This window comes from Castanea sativa, chromosome 11 (genome assembly GCF_040712315.1).
Source record: "Castanea sativa cultivar Marrone di Chiusa Pesio chromosome 11, ASM4071231v1".
NCBI classification, from domain to species: domain Eukaryota; kingdom Viridiplantae; phylum Streptophyta; class Magnoliopsida; order Fagales; family Fagaceae; genus Castanea; species Castanea sativa.
Window position 1 is genome coordinate 19,080,858 of NC_134023.1, and position 10,323 is coordinate 19,091,180.

Consider the following 10,323-nt stretch of genomic DNA (forward strand, 5'->3'; position numbering starts at 1 on the left):
ATATTTTCTGATAGAAACGACTGATTGTAATTCAATAGCCAATTATATGTACTATTTTTTCTTTTTCTTTTTTGGCTAAACTCCGATTATATGTACTAGGAAGTAGGTTGGGGAGATAAAAGACCCATGGAACATGACTTTTTTGGTACGGGATTGCTATTGAAAGTTTGCCATAGAATACGGGGTACGTTGATAAGAGAAGCTAAAGCCAAAAGACAGGTTAAGAGTGGTCGAGACTTGTGAGAGAGAGAGAGGGAGAATGTGATTGATTGTTTTGTTAGTAGAAATTCATCAGAGAGAAGAGCTGTCATCAAAGTAAACAGTGTATTTTTTTTTTTTTTGGTAACGTTAGGTGTAGTGTCTTGTAAACGCCTTTGATTGTGTCAACTTTTGTTTATACTAGACGTAGACCTACAAGTTTCGCGGGATATATATAATCAATACTCTCCCCTTCTGTTTATATTAATGATACATGCAGTTTTGGTATTGGTGTGTGAGTGTATTCTCTTATCTCATCTCCCTTTCCCTACATATATATATGTGTGTGTGTGTGTTTCTCAAAAAAAATATTAATGACAAAATATTTTGAATTTTTTAAAGAATTTATTTATAAGTGTTTAACCATGGTTAGTAAAAACATTACTCATAAATTTAGAAAAACAAAATACAACATTTATCGAGTACCAAAACATTTGAAACGACAAATCTCTCCATTACTCATTGAGTAAAGAAAAGAGAGAAAAAAAAAAAAAAAAGAAGCAAAAGTTGAGTATAAAAATCATAAATAAAAAAAAAAGCCAAGCTGAGTATTAAAAGCAAAGCTATTTAAACCAGACGTAATGTACGGGTCTGCATCTAGTGTAAAAAAAAGTTGACACAAACAAGGCACTACACCAAACGTTACAAAAAAAAAAAAAAATACGCGGTTTACTTTGGCAACGGCTATTCTCTCTAATGAATCTTTGTTAACAAAACAATCAAACCCATTCTGCCTCTCTCTCTCACACACAAGTCTCAACCACTCTCTTATCCTATCTTTTGGCTTTTGCTTCTTTTTTTTCTTCCACCTATTCAACGAAAAACTTTCAGTAGCAGTCTCGTGACAAAAAAGTCATGTTCCTTGGGCCTTTTCTCTCCTTAACCAACCATTACTTTCATTATGTCTTCAATTCTATACTGTATCAGTCTTTCTTGTTACTGCTCCAATGAGAATTCAACTATTTTCATGGCTTTCCTTCATACCCATTTGCTCAATTTTTCTGACCTTCAGTATCAATGTGATGTCTAGCCAATGTCTCTCTCTCTCTCTCTCTCTCTCTCTCTCTCTCTCTCTCTCTATTGGTAACCTATTGTTTTTCCAAATTTGATGATGATTTTATTGCATTAAATATGCATTTGTAGTTTTTTTTTTTTCGTTTAATTTTGCAACCCTTAAGTTAGTATATCTATAAGTATTAGTTTCTTTATGTCATATTTGGTTTGAAATCCTAATTATTATTTTTCTAATTTAGTGTTTCCCAATTGGCACTTGTTTTATATTACATTTTTCCTTTGGTGTATTGGGTTTGGGAATGAGCGTGTCTCTAGCATTACTCCACTTTATGAGGAAACTTTCATTTTTTAAATTTAAGTAAAATATTAAATTTTAATTTTTTTTTAAATAAAAATGAGAGAAAATATAAATAATTAAATTGTGGGGAGTAAAAAGACCTTGATGGGAATATGGGCCGTTGGGTCATGCTTAAGAAGGCCGACCTGCTCTTGGGTTTAGGACTTGTTAGTACTACGGGTCGGCCCATACGCCGAGGGTCCGAGGATCCTGCCGAGAATGATTTTTCCTTCGGACTGACACCGGAGAATCCGGGACTTCATGGTAAAGGCTAGGGAAGTACACGGTCAAAACCAGTCGTTAAAGGGGGTGAACCCTTGAATGTCCTAGAAGCACCGATGTAGGAGAAATATCAAAGATAAAGGCTGCTACCTCCACATTAAAGACCCTGCACCTACCGCCCTGGCCGCATTAATGGGGAAGTGACACCTGAACAGTGGAATGGAAACTTCTGGTTACTATTCAAAGGCACTGAGAAAAGAAATATCTAGGGCTAAGGGGGAGGTGGGGCAACACGTGTATAAAGTATTCAAAGGAATAGTATTTAAAGAGCAATCTAAGACAGGAAAGGGGGACGGACTTTTTGTAACCTAAAAAGAAAAGAAACAAAGAGAGAGATAATATAAGAACAACTCTCGGCTTATGTCCGAGGAAGCTGATTTACTATATTCCTTGTTGTTTCCAAGTATTTGCAATCTTTAGTTTGTCATTTAATCCTCACACGCTTCTAACCTGGGTTTCAAGCCCACACTCTACAAATTCATATTGTTTAAGGCTCATTGGGCCTGAGCCCATAACTGTTCTTGGGACCAGGTGCAATTGTGCACTTACATAAATGATATGGAAGATGTGGCTGAATTTAAATGTTAAATAAAATAAGATGAGAAGAAGAAAAAAAAAAAGTAAAAATATAAGATATAACAATAAGCACCAAATTATCCAAATTATGCTATGTAACAATCAAAGAGAACAAAAAAAAATTTTAAAATACAAAACTAAATCGCATCAACCCAAAGTAGAGTTTTAAAGAACACAAATTTATTAACCTAAAGGAGAGATGAAAGAAAATTTTTTTAAAAAAAATCCACCAAAAAATTGAGAGAGAAATAACATTTTTTGTGATGGAAAATTATATATATAATGGAAGAGGGAATGAAAAATTTATAATAAAATGATAAGAATAAAAAGAAATAAATAAAGGAAGATAAAGGGAAAGAGGAAGAGTGATATTTTTTTCCACAAATGCTTATATGCCAAATGTTGTGATCAAACTTTGAAGTGAAGTACTTTCTAGTATTTGACATCATTTTATTTACACAAATCAATATCAATATGTTAGGTCAAGAAATTTTCTTGCAAAATTATCGTGAGCCATACTTAATTGGCCTACCGCAATTGCACAACTATTAAGGAAGATACTAAACAAATTTTGTGGCCTGCACTATTAGCCTACCAATTGGACCACCTTTGGAGGAGTGGAGGCAACCCCAACACCCCAACTATATTTTCTGACAGAAACGACTGATTGTAATTCAATTGCCAATTATATGCACTATTTTTTTTCTTTTTTTCTTTTTTTGCTAATCTTCGATTATATTTACTAGGAAGTAGGTTGAGGAGAGAAAAGACCCATGGAACATGACTATTTTGGCACGGGACTACTATTGAAAGTTTGTCGTAGAATAGGGGGTACGTTAAAACACAAAACTAAATCGCATCAACCTAAAGTTGAATTTTAAAGAACAAAAAAATTTATCAACCTAAAGGAGAGATGAAAGAAAAATAAAAAAATCCACTGAAAATTTGAGAGAGAAATAACATTTTTTGTGATGGAAAATTATATATAGAATAGAAGAGAGGATTAAAAATTTATATTAAGATGATAAGAATAAAAAGAAATAAATAAAGGAAGATAAAGGGAAAGAGGAAGAGTGATATTAAGGTAGAGGATAGCGGGAAGATGAAAAGATAAAGAGAAGGAAAAATGTTGGATAAAGAGTAAATGTAAAAGAAAATAAGTTCACTTTTTTTAGGATAATTTTTTTTATTGAATTTAAATAAAATATTCTATGTTCAATTTCTAAAAATAAAAATAGTGAGATAATATAAATAATTTAATAATATGGAAGATGTGACTGAATTTACACATTGAATAACATAAGATGAGAAGAAAAAGAAGTAAAAAGAAAATATATAACAATAAAAACCAAATTATTCAAATTATGCTATGTAATAGAATAATATCAAATTTTTATTTGATATATTATAACACAATAGGATAACATTTAACAATTAAAGAAAACAACCGCAATTAAAAATAAAATAAAAAATAAATCACATTAGCCCAAAGTAGAGTTATAAAGAACATTAGAATTTATCAACGTAAAGTAGAGAGATGCAGGAAAAAATCCACCAAAAAATTTAGAGAGAGAGAGAGAGAAACAACATTTTTTTGTAAGGGAAAACTATGCATTGAATGGAAGACGCCACGACAAATTTATAGTAAGAGGGTGTGAATAAGAAGAGACAAAAATAAAGAAAGATGAAGGGAAATAGGAAGAAAGATATTAATGTAGAGGGTAGTGGAGGAGAAATTTTAAGTCCACTAGGAAGACTGGTTACGTGGTCCTCCTAACCAATGAGACAACACCATCTAAGCAAATGTGCGAGTGAGTTTCCTAATCAGCTCAAGAAATAAAAAAACAAAAATTTACTAGGTGATGTCACATTTACTTAAATAACAGAATTTTATTGGTTCAGAGGTGAGAGACGATCACGTTACTAGCCTTCTATGTGGACTTAATAATTTCTCGTAGTAGGGAGATGAAAAGATAAGGAATGGAGAAATGTTGGAGAAAGCGTAATATTTTTTTTAAAAAAATGTTAAAACCAATTGTGGGGACTAAAGGGACCTAAATAAGTATTTGGGCATTGGGCTTTGTTGATGGGCGCTAGTTTGTTTAGACTAAACGGCCTCCTAGAACCGTAACTCGGCCCATGAGTCAAGAGTCCGAGGATTCGTCCGAGGACGAATATCTTCTCGGACAGACCCACGATGACCCTGGGATTCGCCAGAAAGATCAAGGCAGGGTTACGTAAAAACCGTTGAATAAAAGGGGGACTTAAGTGCCCTCCAGACGCAACGGTGTGAGGGAAATATCTTATGTAAAGGCTGTCACCTCCACATTAAAGACCTTACACCTACCTCCCTGGCCGCATTAATGGAGAAGTGACCCCTGAACAATAGAATAAAACTTTCCAGCTATTATAAAAAGACTTCAAGAAGGTGGTAAGAAAAGGGGATTATTTTGAGGGAGAAGCAGAAAAGAAACTAAGAATTGTAACTTTAGCATAAAAAGAGAAGTAATATATAAACTGTCATCGGCTTACGTCCGAGGAGGTTCCCTTATCATATTTGTTTATCATTTGCAAAGATTGTGGCATTATAGCCTGCTTGTCACGTTTCCAATATCCCTAAACTATATTGCAAGCTCATACTCTACAAATTTCATTGTTTAAGGTTCATTGGGCCTGAGCCCACGTGTGTTTTTGGGTCCAGGTACAATTGAGCGCTTACACCAATTATAAGAAAATTGGAAAGAAAAAAAAATAATGACGTAAACGTTAATGTGACTCAACTAGAGCGTATCAATAATAAATACTACACTTCTGCTTTTAGATAAATATAGATATAAATTAGCATCTGATTTTTACAAAATATCTAATTTTAGCATTTCAAAATCTACTTTATCAGTATATCACTTTACAACACACCCAACTTCCTAAACTTTATTTCTTTTGTCACTTTATTTATTTATTTATTTTTCTTTTTACCATTTCTCTCTCTTCCTTTAGGCGCTTGTAACAACTGAAAAAAAAAAAAAAGTGTTGATTATTTAAGTTTGCAAACTACTTTAACAGCCATCTGTATCTCTTTTTCTCCCCTACTAAAACCCATTCAATTTCCTTGGTTTTGCACTGGATGGTGTTGATTGGTAATCTTCATAACCACACACCGATCTCAACATCACAACCCACGTTAGCCACCACAACCCACATCAGCCACCACACACCGATCTCAACACCTACCATTAATCTCATCAGCTCTTCAACTATTTACTGTTTTAAGTGTTTATTTTTACAGCCTCCAATGAGAATTCCACTCTTTTCAAGGCTTCTCCAAATACTCATATGCTCACTTACCCTCATCTTAGCCGTGTCTGGTCAATGTCTTCGCGATCAGCGAACCTATTTGCTCGAATTGAAGAGCACCCTCAAGTTCAACAGTGCGTTGTCCACAAAACTGGTGCGTTGGAATCAAATTGTTGATTGCTGTTCGTGGGAAGGAGTAACCTGCAGGGAGGGACGTGTTGTGGGTGTCAACCTCGACAACGAATCAATCTATGGTGGACTTGATAGTTCAAGTAGCCTTTTCCGTCTTCATTATCTCCAGTACCTGAGTTTGGCTTATAACAACTTCAACAATTCTTGTATTCCACTGGAATTCGGAAATCTGACAAATTTGAGTTATTTGAATTTGTCATATGCTGGCTTTGCGGGGCAGATTCCCATTGAGATTTCTCGCCTCACAAGATTAGTTACTCTCGATTTGTCTTGCATTAATAATGTCCACTCAGATCAGAACCCACTGAAACTTGAGAACCCAAATTTAGCTACACTTGTTCAAAACCTGACGCGCCTTATGGAACTTCATCTTGATGGTGTAATTATATCATCGCAAGGAAATGAGTGGTGTCAGGCCTTATCATCTTCACTGCCAAATCTAAGTGGGTTGAGCATGTCAGATTGTGATCTTCCAGGGCCTCTTGATTCCTCCTTACAAAAGCTTCAATCTCTCTCTATAATTAATCTCAATTATAACAATTTTTCTGCTCCAGTTCCAGAATTTTTTGCAGATTTCAGAAATTTGACATCCTTGAATCTTCGTTCTTGTGGATTGAATGGACAATTTCCAAAAAAGATCTTCCAAGTTCCAACACTGCAGACAATAGACTTATCAAATAATGAACTACTTCAAGGTTCTTTGCCAGAATTTCATCCAAATGGTTCTCTTCAATCTCTGTGGCTTAGCGGTACAAAATTTTCAGCAACACTTCCTGATTCTATTGGCAACGTTAAAAGGTTATCTAAAATAGATCTTTCATATTGCAATTTCAATGGATCAATCCCGAATTCCGTGGCAAACCTTACTCAATTGGTTTATTTCAGCATGTCATCAAATTACTTCACCGGACCAATTCCATCATTCAGCATGGCAAAGAATCTAACCGTGATAGATCTTTCTGATAATCATTTGACAGGTCAAATTCCATTGTCCCTATTTTTCCTTCCATCATTGCAAGAGTTATATCTTGATTTCAACCATTTTTCTGGTCAATTTCATGAATTTTCAAATGTTTCTTCCTTCCTGCTGAAAGCACTTGTTTTGGATAGCAACTACTTGGAAGGGCCAATTCCCATTTCTATCTTTCAACTCCAAGGTCTTCAGACCCTAGGACTTTCTTCAAACAACTTTAATGGCTCTTTACAGCTTAATGTGATTCAGCGATTGAGAAATCTTCTCATTCGGGGGCTTTCCAATAACAACTTGTCGATTGAATATAATGGAAATAATTCTTCATTATCCTCCTTTCCCCAAATGATTTCATTGGATTTGGCTTCTAGTAGGTTGAAAACATTTCCTGAATTCTTGAGAAACCAAGCCAATTTAGAATATCTAGACCTTTCAGATAACCAAATACATGGAGAGATACCCAACTGGTTGTGGAAACTTCCACTTAATTATGTAAATCTCTCATGTAACTACCTTGACGGACCTTTACACAATCTTCCTTCAATGAATGTGCTAGACCTTCACTCCAACGAACTCCAAGGGCAACTCCCAACTCTCCTACCATTTTTTTTATATCTGGACTTGTCAATGAATAATTTCAACTCTGTTATACCAGCGTTGGACTTGTCATGGTATGATAGCCCTGTCATTAATATCTTATGTCTTTCAAGCAATAAACTCATGGGCAAATTCCTGAATCAATATGCAATGTTACATCTCTTGAAGTTCTAGATCTATCTAATAATTCCTTAAATGGAACAATTCCCCAATGCTTATTTTCAGCAAGTATAAATTTAAGGGCTTTGAATCTAAGGAGAAACAACCTCACTGGCAAAATCTCTGATACATTTCCAAGCATTTGTAGTTTACAAATTCTAAGTGTCAACAAAAACCTACTAGAAGGAATGCTACCGAAGTCTCTTGCCAATTGCATAAAGTTGGAGGTATTGGACATCGGGAACAACCAGATACATGATGTCTTCCCTTGTTACTTGAAGGGTATATCGAATTTGCGCGTCCTTGTCTTAAAATCGAAAAAATTTTATGGATCTATTGGTTGTGGATGGCCAAATGTTACTTGGCCGATGCTTCAAATTGTAGACCTAGCCTCTAACAACTTTAGCGGTAAACTATCAATAAAAGCCATGGCTACCTCAAAGGCAATGATGATTGATAATGAGGCTCAATCAAATCTTAATTACCTCCATTTTGAAGATGGGGGAGGAATGCGTAATAGTTATTATCAAGATGTAACAACAATTACCATTAAAGGTCAGGAGACTGAGTCGGTGAAGATTCTTTCTATTTTCACTTCAATTGACATTTCATGCAACAATCTTGAAGGGCCAATACCAGAAGAAATAGGAGTACTCAATTCCTTGCATATTCTCAAATTGTCTCACAATGCTTTCACGGACCGAATCCCACCATCTCTGGGAAAATTAAGTCAACTTGAGTCACTAGACTTATCAAGCAACAAGCTTACAGGGGAAATCCCTATGCAACTAGCAGACGGTCTTATTTTCTTGGCAGTCCTAAACCTCTCGTTTAATCAATTGGTTGGGCAGATTCCAAATATCAAGCAATTTGCTACATTTTCAGAAACTTCATATGAAAGTAACAAAGGATTATGTGGGTTCCCTTTGAAGACAGCATGCACATTTGCAAAGCCAAGTTCGCCACCTCCAACATTTGAAGATAATAACTCAATTTCTCGGCCTTTAATTGACTGGAATCACCTAAGTGTAGAACTGGGATTTGTTTTTGGCTTTGGGATGATCATTTGGCCTCTTGTGTTCTGTAAGAGGTGGAGGATTTGGTATTGCAAACAAGTTGATGGCATTTTATTGAGGATCTTTCCACAGCTGTACCTTGGAGGAAAACAATACCGTGGAATCCGAGCACATAGGAATGTGGGGCGGAGGCAGTAGGGACGGCTATCATTATGAGGAGCAATACATACGGCCAGGAATAACTTTGTCTTTCTTCTTTGCTTTCATATTATAAGAGCAAAATAGAAGTGTATCCTTGCAATTGGACACGAGCTTTGTCAGGTAAGATGTTTGTACTATTTCATATTTTCAATGAATGCTATTGTTAGATTATATTAAAATAAGTTGTTTTCAGATATAACTAGCTTGAGATTTTAATCAGCAATTATATATATTTAAAAAATTTCTACTTCTTTTCGTTTGTCTGAAATTATAACTGGTGGAATTGGACCATATCTATATTTTTCATTACGAGGACATTACTTTTATTTTTTAAATGCTAGAGTATTATGCAACTTAATCAAGAATTATATATAAGTTAAATAAATATTTTAAATATTAAATACATATTATAAATAAATAAATAATTTGTAAATATAAAATCACATGAAAAGAAAAAAGTTAGTTTATGTTAATGATAAATGCTTATCATGTAAGACCAACCTTTTATTAAAAAAGTAAAAAATCTTATAGCTTTTATTAACAAACATTTCTTAGAATCTTGTAGCTTAACAAGAATTTTTTAGTTTTTTTAACAAAGACATTTAGAATTCAAATCATCTCCCCCTATTTGTAACTATCAAGTTTTATATGTAAATAAAAAAAAAAAAAATCAAAAAGCAAATATAGATTGTAAAATAATTTTAAAAAAATGATAAATATAAAACTCATTTTAAACATTTTGAAACCTTTTTTTTTTCAGCAAGATGTTTCAACTCATCTAATGGCACCCATTGATACTTTTGCTTTGGAATAAGTTGATTTTTTTTTTTTTTGCCTATGCTTCAAAGATGTTGTTGCTTAAAATCTAATCATGCACGTGCGAATTGAACTTGTGAACTTAAAGTAGAATTATGTAAAGTAAAACCTGCTTAATGAAAAATAATTGAAAACATAATTGAAAGCAGAATTATGTAAAGTAAAACTCACATGGAAATTGAACTGGTGAATTTAACTAGAGAAGTTATTGTCCTCGAATCTTATCCTCTATTGAGATGCACATAGAGATGATATAGAAGCAATGAAATTGTCCGTGTCCAAGTAAAAAAAATAATACAGTGTGATAGTGTCATAGAATTTTTGAAGTAAAACTTTTCACCATGATTGTGGAATTCATGAAAAATGGACCCCATTAAAGATGCGAAAGAAGACTTAAAGCTCCCTCAAAATTCATGCTAAGACTTGGATTGATGTTCCCATAAAGCCTAGGCAGTTATTGACAGCTAGTCATATATACTCTGCAATTCTTTTAATTTATTTTATTTTGTAGAAAATTAAATAAGTAAATAACATTATTTTTATATGGAGTTTTGACACAATCTTTATAAATATAATACTTCTAATTTACAACATGATATATTGTTATATCT

At 33.9% G+C, this 10,323-nt stretch overlaps 1 pseudogene; it reads left to right on the top strand.

Moving 5' to 3' along the window:
• Positions 1-1,205: 1,205 nt before the first annotated feature.
• LOC142614544 (receptor-like protein 7) lies at positions 1,206-8,994 on the top strand (annotated as a pseudogene).
• Positions 8,995-10,323: the final 1,329 nt, after the last annotated feature.